The 13,954-nt window shown below is 41.8% G+C and overlaps 3 non-coding genes across 3 annotated transcripts; all 3 read right to left on the reverse strand.

Moving 5' to 3' along the window:
- Positions 1–6,293: 6,293 nt before the first annotated feature.
- Positions 6,294–6,347, reverse strand: LOC125291464. Its single transcript, XR_007192991.1, has one exon. It is a non-coding gene; the product is annotated as a U7 small nuclear RNA (small nuclear RNA).
- Positions 6,348–6,895: 548 nt separating this feature from the next.
- Positions 6,896–6,949, reverse strand: LOC125291454. Its single transcript, XR_007192986.1, has one exon. It is a non-coding gene; the product is annotated as a U7 small nuclear RNA (small nuclear RNA).
- Positions 6,950–8,369: 1,420 nt separating this feature from the next.
- LOC125291456 lies at positions 8,370–8,423 on the reverse strand. The gene has a single exon (XR_007192988.1). It is a non-coding gene; the product is annotated as a U7 small nuclear RNA (small nuclear RNA).
- Positions 8,424–13,954: the final 5,531 nt, after the last annotated feature.

Here is a 13,954-nt window from a genome sequence, read left to right on the forward strand (position 1 = left end):
TGTTTACTCTCTCCCTCTCTCTCTTCATCTTGTTTTCTCTCTCCTTCTTGTTTACTCTCTCTCTCTCTCTCTCTCTCTCTCCCTCTTGTTTACTCTCTCCCTCTCTCTCTTCATCTTGTTTTCTCTCTCTCCCTCTTGTTTACTCTCTCCCTCTCTCTCTCCTTCTTGTTTACTCTCTCCCTCTCTCTCTCCTTCTTGTTCGCTCTCCCTCTCTCTCCTTCTTGTTTACTCTCTCTCTCTCTCTCTCCTTCTTGTTTACTCTCTCCCTCTCTCTCTTCATCTTGTTTTCTCTCTCTCCCTCTTGTTTACTCTCTCCCTCTCTCTCCTTCTTGTTTACTCTCTCCCTCTCTCTCTCCATCTTGTTTTCCTCTCTCTCTCCTTCTTGTTTGCTCTCTCTCTCTCTCTCCTTCTTGTTTACTCTCTCTCTCTCTCTCTTCATCTTGTTTTCTCTCTCTCCTTCTTGTTTTCTCTCTCTCTCCCTCTCTCTCTCTCCTTCTTGTTTCCCTCTCTCTCTCTCTCTCTCTCCCTCTTGTTTACTCTCCCTCTCTCTCTCTCTCTCTCTCTCTCTCTCTCTCCTTCTTGTTTACTCTCTCCCTCTCTCTCTCCCTCTCTCTCTCTCCTGCACTCCGGTGTGTCCCATCTCCTTATTGCAAACTGAATCTGATCAGTGATGTCACAGGCTGAGGCTCCACCTCTTTATTATTATTTCTGCTTGTTTTTTTTTTCTCCTGAGAGACGTAGCATCGCTCCATCGCATGTGTGTGTGTCAGGGATGGAAATTAAATATTTTTTCTCCTGAGAGACGTAGCATCGCTCCATCGCATGTGTGTGTGTCAGGGATGGAAATTAAATATTTTTCTGAGAGATCTAGTGCATCGCCTCCATCGACGTGTGTGTGTCAGGGGATGGAAATTAAATATTTTTCTACCTGCCACTGTGGCTGGTGGATTCCAAAATCTACCAGCCACTCAACTTTTTTACCAACCACTAGCGAAACGGCATGAAAATGTGATATCATGATTATAGTAGGCTACCCAAAATGATCACGGTAATCTGCATTATTGCAATATGACTAAAATGTGCTGAGTTTTGCCCTAAACCTGCCCTCCAAACACAGTAGCAACAGAACTAAAGGTCAACAGAACCACATTCATTTGCTATAGTGTCTTGTCATAAAAGTGGTGTGGCTCCTTTAAGACCTCGCTTTGTGTGAGTTCTGGGAGCATCCTATAATCCAACTCTCCAACTTGATCTAACTATAGTGTAAATCATCTGATTTAAATATTTACAGGTATCAAGGCTATATTTAACATTTAGCATTTATTTTCTATTTGGCCCGTAATGAAATCATGCACTGAACAATTTAAGCACAGCTCAGCTTTAAGAAACGTAATATGCATGCTTAGCATAGCATTACATTGAAAAAACTCTGGTTGTACAGTTATCTAGGCGATATTGTTAACATTTATTTTGTATTTGGCCTTATCATATATGACAAAAGCCCAACATTGGAGACCGTAGACATTTGCTTCAATTTCAAAAAAAAATCGATTACTCTGGAACGGCTATAACTTGTATAAGGGAATGCTTTACAAATTTGCGTTCGGTAAGTTCTTCTGTTTATTCTGATACGGTTTGTAATTTCTTTGAATGAAAAGTTTGTGAGATATTCCATCACGACGAATGGGTGTGGAGATGTCCGCCTGTCTGCCTCATAGGTCTAAATAGCAGCATGTCGTCGCTGGGCGGATTAAATACCTAGGCCTACGGGCCAATTCAAAAGAGAACTATTTACGGAAAAAATATTAGCCTGTGAAGATATAATGCAGATCCACAGATCTCACTAGATTTATGTCTATGCAGTCATGCTGAAATAATCTAGCAGTGGCACATGAAAGCATAGTGACAGTTTCTTAATGGTAGTAAAGTGAAAGTGAAGCGTTGCACCAGTGCCAGTAGGGGAGATAATGTGAAAAATCGTTACGCGGTGGATAGAAGCATGAAATTTGGTAGATATGTTCCTTGGGTGATCCTAAGACATCCTAGAAGGGGTGCCCAAAAATATCTCAAACAGGAAGTGAGATTTTGAAGAAATTCAAAATGGCCGCCCATACAAATGACCGCTGATTCAAAAGCCACCTTCACAACCTCCTAAAAGCTTGAAGTTTGGTATACATGTTCCTTGGATGATCCTAAGACATCCTAGAAGGGGTGCCCAAAAATATCTCAAACAGGAAGTGAGTTTTTAAAGAAATTGAAAACTGCTGCACTCCCCGCCACAAAATTGGCAGCTGATTCAAACACTACCTAAACAACCTCTAAAAAGCTTGAAATTTGGTATGTATGTTCATTGGGTGATCCTAGGACATCCTAGAAGGGGTGCCCAAAAATATCTCAAACAGGAAGTGAGTTTTTAAAGAAATTGAAAAATGGCATGCTCCCTGCCACAAAATCGGCAGCTGATTCAAACACCACCTAAACAACCTCTTAAAAGCTTATATATTCCTTGGGTGACCCTAAGACATCATAGAAGGGGTGATCAAACATATCTCAAACAGGAAGTGAGATTTTGAAGAAATTCAAAATGGCCACCCATATAATTGACAGCTGATTCAGAGGCCACTTAAACAACCTCCTAAAAGCTTGAAATTTGATATATGTCCCTTGGGTGATCCTACGTTATCCTGGAAGATTACTCCAAGAAATCTCCATCCATATTTTTCAGGAGAAGGCACTGACTGGGTAGCCTGCAGACCTTTGGACCAAATGCTAACTTGGTACACTGCTCTATTTGAATGCTGTATCAGTGCAGCCTGTGTGGGAGGAATATTTTCCATTGAGAGACATATTTGAGAAAACAAGTCCTTCCTGAGATCATTGACTTTCATGATCCGTTTTTTTATCGTAAAGAACACAAGTGTACTTCTCCAGCATGCAAACATGTTTGATTCCTGGCTAAGCAGTTGAAAAGAATTTGCGGTCATAGCAATGAAGGCATCCTTTACTTCTGGAAATGGTTTCCATGCTGCCCACCCTTTAGAAGGAGTCTGCTGTTCCAGAGGTAGCCACCCCATTATCACATAGTACAGTTGTTCAACTACTTCCATCTAAAAGTTATCCGATTGTGTTCCATAGAGCCATCTCTATGTGTAACCCACCAAGCATCACAAACATCTCTCCATAACAGTCTGGATCTCTGAATCACTCCACTGAACCATTTTTGTAAATGTATATAGTGGTTGGTCATATGCCATGGTTGGTCAATGGTCAATGGCCGGAATTTAGGTGCTCTGTCAATTGTTTTACAACATTCATGCCATGTCTGACCATAGCAAAGCTGGCAGCTTTTTCATGAAAGAGAGGAAGGAGTGAGTTTATAGCAGGTGGGTCAGACAGTTCTGGCTAAAGTGAAGCATCAGTTTGATTCCATGCTCACCCCACTTTTCCTCCTCTGTTATTGCCCATGCTAAGTTCGGTTTGGTTCACTTTTGGCACTAAGATGGCCTTTGGTTGACAAGTAACAGCTGGAATTGTAGTGTATACTTCTCTGGAAGACAGAGCATATATTTTTGCACTTTTTGAGCTGGCTGAATGTATATTTGCTCTCTAGCACCCTCGGATCGGAGGCGAAGTGCTAGTAATTGAGCTAAAAAGCCCAGGCTGCTAGTTCTCTCACTAGCACGTCAAGGTATCATGAGGTTTACTCAATGTACATACTGCACAGCTAAATACTAGCTGGCTACCGTTACTGTAGTACAGAGGTTCCCAAACTGTGAGGCACGCCTCCCCTGGGGGGCGCCAAATAATTTGAGGGGAGGCGCGGAAGGTTGATTCAAAAAAGAAGGAAAAACGTTTATTTCATGTTAGAACTATCTATGTTTTTTTTCCAATGATTATGTAATTGACAACATTATAAAATCGAAATAAATCATAGAAGAGATGTATACTAAATCTTTGGGATAGTGGAAAGTATTATTGATCCCTATCCTGAGTGAGAATGTATATGTGCCAAACCTCATAACGTAATTTAGCAACAGTGCCGCCAGCCAAGCTAGCTGCAAGTTACCAGTGCGGATTTGTACACGCAGCCTTACAACACTGTTTACAGCTCTTCGAGTCACGGTAAAATTCATTTTTTGGTACATAGCTAATTTAGATAAACTTATGCTGTGGGTGCTTGCGTTCATTTAGGAATCCGCTGCCTTGGTTTGTATAGAAATGAATATTAAGTGGCAGATACACGTAAGAGGTTGGACATACGTGACGGTAATATGTGACGTTCCGATAGCTAACTTACTGTAAAATGGACAGATTTGTCACATTTTATTGCTGCACGGCCCGAGCCTGATATGGGCAACAAAGCCAAACGTCAAAAATATGATAAACTCACTGCATTGCATAGCATAGTAGCCTTTAAATATGATGAAAACTCATTGCATTGCATAGTATAGTAGCCTTTAAATATGATGAAAACTCATTGCATTGCATAGCATAGTAGCCTTTAAATATGATGAAAACTCATTGCATTGCATTGCATAGTATAGCACCTATTTAAGTGGCTTAACTGAAGTGAATATCATTATTTGAAAATTATTGTTGTGTGTGTGGGGGGCCGCAGAGGTGTCACTGTTTTCAGAGGGGAGGCCCACATTGATGGAGTTTGGGAACCCATGCTGTAGTACAAATCAAAATTTCGTAGCTTCTAATGTTATTCCCGAAATAACGGTACAGTACCCCCCAGGAAGCCCCACAGATTCACAAATACGCACCCCAGGTGATCATGGGGACACAATTAGCCTAGGGATGCCTTTGTTTGCCTAGATTTAGCTTGATAATTGGAACCCAGCTAGTGGTTCTACATTGGCTAATGCTAACGCTAACACTGGCATAACATTTGGTCAATGAGTTGTGTCCCTATTTAAGGCTTGATCTCTGATCATGTGGAAATTTTAGCAATAAACTGTCTTTTGAAAATTGAAGTGATTCTTCCAAAAGTCTTTAAAAATATTTATGTTATGCATACATAAATAATTAACTTCTCAGATGAGGATTCATTTGGGGAGTCATGTCATTCTGACCATTTTAAGCCTGTTTTCCCCCCTTTAAAGCTGTATAAAAGGCATGTAAGATTATTTTCAGGGGTTATCTTGCACATATTATTTGTTAACCATCTCTATATATATCAAATGTAAAATAATAAAGTAGCAGAATAAACCATGATGCCCAACTATGTAATGTTTTATTATCCTTGGGTCGTTTTAGGCGGCCATCTTGGATTTTCCCTTAAAAAATTTACCTAAATGAACCAGAAATGTTGGGCACCCCTTCTCAAATGATGAGATACATCATAAAGAGTGTTTGTACCAATTCTGGTGCTTCTATCCACCGCGTAACGATTAGGCCCTTTTTGGTTGATAATCCCCCCTGCTACTATAGGCTATGCTGCGGTGGCGGCTCCCTATGAGTTGTAGAACTTCAAATCAGCACGATTTACCCTTATAGGTAACGTTAGGCTACATGATCCCTACAGACACTTTCTTATTTTTAACCGTCAATAAGTATGAAAATTAGACCGGATGTGACTATTTGTGGTACGCTAGCTCTACCCACCACAGTGGCTGGTAAGTTGACCAAATTCACCCGCCAGCGCACAAAACTACCCGCATTTGGCGGGGGGCGGGTGGTTAATTTCCATCCCTGGTGTGTGTGTGTGTGTGTGTGTGTGTGTTCTCCTGAGGGACGTAGCATCGCTCCATCACGTGTGTGTGTGTGTTCTCCTGAGGGACATAGCAGCGCTCCATCGCATGTGTGTGTGTGTGTGTGTGTTTGTTCTCCTGAGGGACGTAGCATCGCTCCATCGCATGTGTGTGTGTGTGTGTGTGTGTTTTCTCCTGTGGGACACAGCATCGCTCCATCGTCTCATTTCCTCCCCTGCCTGATTTCTATCCCAGGTAGCACACACTCACACACACACACATGCAAACACACACGGCCACCCCAATAATAGATGCAAAGTATCCCATAAACAATGTAAATAAAATATTAAGAATCAGGAAGTAACCCATAACAACATAAATATCAATAATCAGGAAAGGCCCATTAGAAAAAAGTATATGATTCTTTATAAATCTAGGAATGTCATTGGAACCACTGAATTATACAGCTTTCTTCATCAAGGTCAATATTGAAAATAATTCCCTTACAGCTTCTCACTGTCTGAAAGAAACTTTCATCATGGTCAAACCATCAAGGCCAAAATTGAAAATAATTGCGCTTTATATTTGGACAAAATGGTGGGCATCTAGTTATTAGACACCTGCTAGACAAATACTAAAAAGCAAATATTCCAATGCTGATAAGTGTGTGTGGTGCAGATTTGTATCCTGTAGCTGAGGGTCTCACTCATGGTGGAGTTGGTGGGTGGGTGGGGCTATGCTAATGTGTGTGTTTTATGTCATTACATCATCACTGGACAGTTGGGGTTATGCTAATGTGGGATTCACATCTTCACTGTGTTTCAACACATAAGCATACACAAGCAAATTCATGAATCACTGTGCTTCATATAATAATTGTCAATCAAATAATTGTCAAAGTTCCAAAACAAATACAATAAAAATATAGATTTTTGAATATGAATGGTGAGCACCTAGTAATCAGATGTCTGCTAGACAATTTCTTAAAGGGCAAATATGGGTGGAGATAAACTAGTACAGGGTCGACATTACAGCACAGTCATATTCAATCAAATCTTAAATTTACCTCTACAAGAAATCCTATGAGACTTTATGAAGAATGGAGAATGTATTAATCACTGGATACTCAGACTATCATCATGCTCACATCATCAAGGCCAACATTGAAAATAACTGCTCTTTATTTTTGAACATGAAAGGTGGGCATCTAGTTATTAGATGCCTGCTAGACAAATACTAAAAAGCAAATATTCCAATGCTGATGAGTGTGTGTGATGCAGATGTGTATCCTGTAGCTGAGGGTCTCACTCATGGTGAGCACAATCATCGCTCAATCACAAATACAAATAAATGTTAATAGCTTAAATTGTATTCTATTACTGTGGTGTAGCTCTAATGTAAAAATGTTTCAATGTTGATATTTTAAACGTTATTCCACTGCTTAGGCCTAGTCCACACGCATTCAAACCGATCTTTTTTCCTCCGCCTTCCCTGGAACCGTATAAAGAATATTTAAGGCCCAAACGGATCCATCTCAACACGACTCAACACGCTACTTCATACCCCAGGCCTATAGGTGGCACTGTGTCTTTACAGAAATTCACCAAAACTTGCTAAATAAAAACAGACAGAATAGGCTACGGGTGAAATGTCTAGTGCAAGGAAACCAGAATTGTTTGTGTGGACTGATGGTGAACTGTCAACTGTAGCCAACTGTAAAACTAATAAACTTTATTTTACGGTTTGTGAAGGGTGCAGTCCCGTTTTTTTATTTGGCTAACGAGGTAGGCCTACTAATCACCTTTTACTTTCTTTTGGTTGTAGGATAGTCCGTGATTCACATTAGTTTTGGGTATCACCGCAATTAGGCTACTAAACGCAAGGCTTAACGCTACCCAAGTTCTAGGCTATTCTGTCGCCACATTTATAATATTGCTATAAAACCTTCGTTAGTAACAGTCAATACTTTTGCCTGCATCAAATCGTGCATTCGCATTCAGTGTGCTACCGCCGGGCTTAACGTGAGTTCTAAGCGCCTTTGTATGCTTATATCTGATTTCACTTTCGACTGTGAATGCATGTATATATGTTGTAAGACATGTAAAATAAATGAATGACACTGGCACTACGCGACAAATTAATGTAGCCTAAACTTACACCGCACTTTCCTAATAACTTAAGTTCTCGCCACTGACGGTAGCTAGAATGCATAAAAAACACCGGAAAAACAGTGTTCAGTCCACCAAGTCATAAGCTATCGGCGCTGCGCATCATCAGTTGTGATATTTATCTTAACGGAGTGTAATCGTAGGTAATGTCATGTATGAAAACTAGTATTGTTAGGCAATACTATAAGTGCAAGTCCAGGGCAGCTGAGGTGTGGGGATGACATCATCGATACGCAAGCAGGATGTGCGGTTTCGCTGTCTAAACGAACTCAAACGGGCTACGGTTTCAGAGTTCTCCACTCTGGGACCAGGTTTCAGAAAAGTCGGTTTCGGGCAGTGCGTTTACAGGATTCGTTTGGACGCTCGGCCAAGACGAAGCAAAACCTCTGCGTTTAACCTAAAAAGCGTCTCCGTGTGGACAGGCCCTTAAAATCACTTTAGACAAATATCCTCTGCCAAATGAATAACTGCAAACACAAGAACAACTTTATTTTTGGACAAAATGGTAGGCATCTAATTATTAGATGCCTGCTAGACAAATACTAAAAAGCAAATATTCCAATGCTGATGAGTGTGTGTGGTGCAGATGTGTATCCTGTAGCTGAGGGTCTCACTCATGGTGGACAGACTCAGAGGCTCTGTTGATGGGCGGGGTTATGCTAATGTGTGATGTCATCACATCATCACAGGATGGGTGGGGTTATGCTAATGTGGGTTTGTTATATGGATCTCAAGGGCACTGGAAATCACTGCATTTCAAAACACCAGACAAATAGAAAATATGGAACCCTTTGAGTAGCAGCCATGAAGAATCTGATATGAAAATGGTATAAGTATGTAAGCCTATTTTGCCTACATTGGACATACATTGTTTATATGCCATATTTCTTCTAGAAAATATGATAGTATAAATAAACAGACAACTTACAAGTATGCCATTGTTCACACTTTAGTTGAGGGTCCACAAACATGATGAACTCATGAGTAAATAACCTTAAATTCATGTAATCATGATGATCATGCTTAAGAAATCATAAATCATAATGATGTAACCACCGTACCTAATACTGTAGTTGACTTTGAATTCATGTCAATTCCTGATTACTCATAAGATATAAAGGATTGAAGTAATGCATAAATCATGAATTAATTAATGCATGAATTCATGATAATTCATGTGCCCTTACCGTAAAGTGTTAACAAATAAACTTCCTTTGAGCTCTTCAGCTGTGGATTCTCAATGACAGCGTTTGATGAACGGATGTGGTGACCGGTGAGATGGCTGGTGGCGGATGACACCTTGGCAGGGTAAGGATCAGTGGCGCGCCATCATGTCCACAACTACCATGATCCTTGCTCTCCGTCTAGTGCTTCCTACGGCAGGGTAAGGATCAGTGGCGCGCCATCATGTCCACAACTACCATGATCCTTGCTCTCCGTCTAGTGCTTCCTACGGCAGGGTAAGGATCAGTGGCGCGCCATCATGTCCACAACTACCATGATCCTTGCTCTCCGTCTAGTGCTTCCTACGGCAGTCGTCACATGGTATCTCTTCATCTTGTTGACATCTTTCGCCTTTTACTAACGATTTCCAGTTTATGGTGTTTTTAAGGTCTGCTTCGGCAGAGCTGTGCCTGCCTGTCCAAAGTCAAGTGTGTTCCACCACGTCCCATCTCGTTCCACTTTTGCCCCCTCCACACACACACTTGATGTCACTCTGTTTGCCCCACCTCCCCATGCCCTGAAAGAGTTTGGGGCGTCGCTAGAGCAGGCACCAGAGCCTGTGCAGCGTTTTCTGCTAGAGATCACACAAGGAGTTTGGACTTTCAAACAGCAGCGACGGTGATGGCTTCAAGGATGATCGTGAGAATGAAGAACACAATACGGATGTTTGTGCCAGAAGGGAAACAAAAAGAAGATGTGGGTGGTGCTGCGGAGGAGGAGATTTGACCTGTGGGGTCCTGGAACTTGCAACAGAGGACGTGCTTTGTCTTCAGACCTTTCCTGGACAAGGTGTAGTGGATGTTACGTTTGGATCGACAGCGGCTTTTGAAAGAGCTAAGCAAAGAGTGAGCAAGAACAAGCAAGATGTCATTTTCAGAGGACTGGAGTTCACCTGGTGGGGATTGTATGAGACTGTGATAGTGCATATGTATAATCCATTTGTGAGTGACAAATATGTTGTTGCTTTTCTGAGACAGTACTGCAGTGATGTTAAAGATGGAACCAAGATCAGAGATAAGTTTGGAATATGGAATGGACAACGCAGATTTGCGGTGTGTTTTAAGTTGAGGAAAGATGGCAAGACAAAAGACTATCCTCCTCTTCTTTTCGATCGGTCCTGACCAGGGGTTTCTGTTCTTTCCAGGACAGGCAGGGAGATGTTGGAGATGTGGAACGCCAGGGCACAGCAAAGATCAGTGTCAGGAGGTGAAATGCCGCCGTAGTGACTCAACCGAGCACATGGCAGTGGAATGTATGGCGCCCAGGAAGTGCAGCTTGTGCAGCTCTGTGTCGCACCTCTCCACCGAGTGCCCAGAGTCAGGGCTGCCACAGGCTGAACTGTTTCAACCCCCAGAACAGACAAGGGAAGCTGGGAGAAATGCTGAGAAGCAGGCTGGGACCGTGGGGTCAAGCCCAACCCCCCAGACTCAAGCCCAGGAGCAAGGACAAGCAGAAGAAAGTGTGAGGCTTAAGAGAGCTTTGGCAAAACGGGGTGAAGTCCAGGTTGCAGTTGGTCAGCCCCTACAACATGCACTTGGAAGAGGAAAGGTAATAGAGACAAGAGAAAGGCCAAAGGACAGAGGTGTGACCACAAAGGAAGCAGCTAGGTGGAATGTTGGTGAAGTGGAGGAGACAAGGTGGAATGTTGGTGAAGTGGAGGAGGCAAGATGGAATGTTGGTGAAGTGGAGGATGCAAGCACGGACGAAGAGATAGCTGGCACAATTAAGCGTTCCTTGCAGATTGGAGAGAGAGTTGAGAATCCGGCGAGGCATCAGAAGACGACCAACCAGATTCCACCTCAGCGAGAGAAAAGCGAAAGTGTTGGCGAGCATGTGGGGAAGCAAGCGGCGTTGCCCTCCCCCGCACAAGGGCATGTACCAGGCTGGGATGGCAGTTACTGAGACGGCCAATCCCAGGAAGAAAGACACGGACACATTAATTGATTTGGACTTTTGAGTTTTGATTAATGAAAGTGAAAGTGAAAGAGTTTAATTTATGACTGCAGAGAAATACGTTTTGATTTAAGGAATATGTGCCAGAAGAGTGAGATGTTATGTTGACATGGTGAATTTTGAACGGTGTTATTTTTGTCTGGAAAAAGTTTATGTATTGTTGATATGAACTAACTTTGAAATGACCTGAGTTCTTATGGATAAAAAACTGGTTTGGTTTTTCCATTTTAAGAAAGATTTAATAACTAGAAGCTCACTCTACATGTTCAAAAGTAAACTTGCTTTGTGTTTGTGCTTGAACTATCAATTCTCAACCTCAGTGTTTAATGAATGATGGTGCTTATGTTTTGGAGTTTAGCAATAGACCTCTGAAGTCCGCCTACAAAAAAGTAGGTCTTAGTTTAGTCTTAAGCCCTCCTAAAGCCCTCCTTACACTGACAGACTTTGGAAAGATTTGGAAAAGATTTTTGAAAGACTACAGCCTCTCACATCTAATGGCGGCCTTACAGTGTACGATTTTGGCCTGTTTTCACAGTCGGCGACTAAATTTCCAAAGTCGGACAGAAATCATGGGAGTTGTACTGGAATCGCGGCGCGCTCCTGTCAACTAGATCGTTAAGTGTAAGGTGCCAATCTTAGTGGTTTTAAGTCAGACAAATATTATAAGAATAACAAATAATCATATAGGCTACAGCTGTCGCCTACTTTGCCACTTCCTGTTTGGTGTTGGAGAGAGGTCACTATTGGTTTTTATAGTTCAGGTCACTATTTGCATGAGCCACGACAAGAAAGACTTGCGATAATATCAAACATGTTTGATATTGTCGAACGCAAAACTAGAAAAGGACTGACTCCACTGACTTAAAACCGCTAAGATTGGCACCTTACATTTAACGATCTAGTTGATGGGAGCGCTGGCCAAGGAGTTCAACTATTAATGATTTCTGTCCCACTTTAAAATTTATGGCCTACATTGTACCATTTTGGTCTGTTTTCACAGTCGGCTTTAAATTTCCGACAGAAGTCATTGAGTTGTGCTGAATCAGCCCGCCAACTAGATTGTTAAGTCAACTAGATTGTTAAACGCCTACTTAAGCCATCAGACCCAAAAATCGCATAAATGTAAAGGCCGCCATTAAAGGTTTGGTGTTGGAGAGAGTCACTGTTGGTTTTATAGTTCAGGTCACTATTTGCATGAGCCACACAAGAAAGATCTTTATGATATTATCAAACATGTTTGATATTGTCATAACGCAAAACTAGAAAAGGACTGACTCGACTGACTTAAAACCGCTTTTAGATTGGCACCTTACACTTAATCCATCTACTGACGGGAGCCCAGCGATTCCAGTACAACTCCCATGATTTCTGTCCGACTTTGGAAATTTATGGCGGCCTTACATTGTACGATTTTGGTCTGTTTTCACAGTCGGCGACTAAATTTCCGGACAGAAGTCATTGGAGTTGTGCTGGAATCGCGGCGCGCTCCCGTCAACTAGATTGTTAAGTCAACTAGATTGTTAAATCGCCTACTTTGCCATCAGACCAAAATCGTACAATGTAAGGCCGCCATTAAAGACAAGTAGTTTGGTGTTGGAGAGAGTTCACTGTTGGTTTTTATAGTTCAGGTCACTATTTGCATGAGCCACGACAAGAAAGACTTGCGATATTATCAAACATGTTTGATATTGTCATAACGGCAAAACTAGAAAAGGACTGACTCCGACTGACTTAAAACCGCTTAGATTGGCACCTTACACTTAACGATCTAATTGACGGGAGCGCGCCGTGATTCCAGTACAACTCCCATGATTTCTGTCCGACTTTGGAAATGTAGTCGCCGACTGTGAAAACAGACCAAAATCATACAATGTAAGGCCGCCATAACTTGCAATGCAACTTGCCATAGGTAGTTAACTTCAATTAACACCCGGATCTCCTTATATGGGCAAAGATGGCAGCTTTGGTTATTTTTTGTAGGCCAACTTCAGAGGTCTATGCAGTAAAATGGTGAGATCACTATTAGCATAACCCCACCCTTCCAGTGATAATGTAATGTGAAACCCACATTAGCATAACCCCACCCACCCAGTGATGTAAAGACCCTATGAGTTTGTCCACCATGAGTGAGATTTAACATCAAATAAATCAATTGTCATCAGTTGTTGTATGGGACTGTATGCACGTCCATAGTGGGATATTTGCATGCACCGCCCTATTAAAGCGCATTCGAGATCCAAAATGTTAGTAGAGGCGGAGCTCCACCTGTAAGATATATGACAGAATCCTGCACGGGAGATAAACTTTCGCTTTTAAGACAATTGATTGGTCAGTGTGCGTAGATTACACGATTTGAGCTATAACTTAGCACATAACCTCCTCCCGACCAGGTTTGGTTGACAGCATAAGATACCATGGTGATATAGCGACACTAAAACAGATCCACTTTCGTGTCACAGCATAGCCTGGCTTTGAGCGCAACATACCTCGCTAACCCACTAATCGAGATTCGTAGTACACCCCAGTAGTTTGAGATGTAATGACATCACACACACACATTAGCATAACCCCACCCACCCAGTGATGTACAGCTCCTCTGTCCACCATGAGTGAGACCCTCAGCTACAGGATACACATCTGCACCACACACACTCATCAGAATTGGAATTTTTGCTTTTTAGTATTTGTCTAGCAGGCATTTAATAACTTTTTTTTCGTGTTCAAAAATAAAGATTGGGTCAGACTGCTACTGTACTGCTACTGTGACTGAAACTTTGTATTTTTTATAATTATAAGAGACTTGTAAGAGAGAGTTCCAATAACAGGTCTAGGTTGATCCATTTCTCATCCTTTATGGAATTTTCATAATTGTCCTTCCTGATTCTTAATGCTTATATATTATATGGGGTCCTT

This window comes from Alosa alosa, chromosome 2 (assembly GCF_017589495.1).
Source record: "Alosa alosa isolate M-15738 ecotype Scorff River chromosome 2, AALO_Geno_1.1, whole genome shotgun sequence".
NCBI classification, from domain to species: domain Eukaryota; kingdom Metazoa; phylum Chordata; class Actinopteri; order Clupeiformes; family Clupeidae; genus Alosa; species Alosa alosa.